This window comes from Lactuca sativa, chromosome 8, assembly GCF_002870075.4.
Source record: "Lactuca sativa cultivar Salinas chromosome 8, Lsat_Salinas_v11, whole genome shotgun sequence".
Taxonomy (NCBI): domain Eukaryota; kingdom Viridiplantae; phylum Streptophyta; class Magnoliopsida; order Asterales; family Asteraceae; genus Lactuca; species Lactuca sativa.
In genome coordinates, this window is record NC_056630.2 from 187,977,193 (window position 1) to 187,978,167 (window position 975).

Below are 975 nucleotides of genomic sequence, written 5' to 3' on the forward strand. Positions count from 1 at the left end.
AGAATAGATGTCTGCTGATTCCTTAACATATTTCTGGTCTCTTGTATAGCAACATCATGATCATTGTGCCTTTTTTCGGACGCGGCTATGAATCTAGTGAACATTTCTTCTAGATCGGCTTTCTTTTCCATAACCGGTTCTTCCTTTTGATAGAATCCCCTTTATTTCTGCTTGTATTTCTCCTCCTTAGCCTTCTTGTATTCTTCATACGGGAGCCATTCCTTCTTCGGTTTCCGCCAATTCTCGTCGTATCGATCGCCGCTTGAGTAGAACACTTGAGCTTTCTTGTTTCCATTTTCATCCAAGTCACAATCCTTTGTGAGATGAGGCCCTCTACAATTCTCGTATCCAACTCAAATAGCATGGATTATTTGATCCATCTTTGTCATCCTTCTATCTAGACTATCGAGCTTCGCTATCACCGCCGCCATGCCATCATTTGCCGAGTTCACTACCCCCCTACTTACTTCATTTCTTGGATTGTGGTATTCTCTAGAATGCTTAGAGAATTCTTCAATTAACTCCTTGATTACCGGGGGGTGCCTTCTTCGTGAGCGGGCCTTGTGAATCGAGTAATTGCCTTGTGGTGACATTGACTCCATCATAGAAAATGGAGACCTCTTGCTGGCTATTAAGGTCATGGTGTGGACAATTTCTAAGAATACCTTTGTACCTTTCCCAAGCTTCATAAAGAGACTCCTCGGGTTGTTGCTCGAAGTTGGCAATAGCTTTTTTCAACTTAGCTATTTTGGAAGGTGGGAAAAAGTGGTCTATGAACTCTTCTTTCATCTTGGCCCATGTGGTGACCGATCCGGGAGGACGTGACTTGAGCCAATCCTTTGCAACACCCTTGAATGTGACTGGAAGCATGCGAAGTAGCCGGGTCTCGCGTGGCACATTTGGTACATTGAAGTAGTCTGTCACATCATTTACTTCATCCAAGTGCTTGTAGGCGTCCTCATGGTCTTTTCCATA

At 43.8% G+C, this 975-nt stretch overlaps 1 non-coding gene across 1 annotated transcript; it reads left to right on the top strand.

Moving 5' to 3' along the window:
• Positions 1-634: 634 nt before the first annotated feature.
• On the top strand, positions 635-741 carry LOC111916192 (small nucleolar RNA R71). The gene has a single exon (XR_002858460.1). It is a non-coding gene; the product is annotated as a small nucleolar RNA R71 (small nucleolar RNA).
• The last annotated feature ends 234 nt before the right edge of the window (positions 742-975 follow it).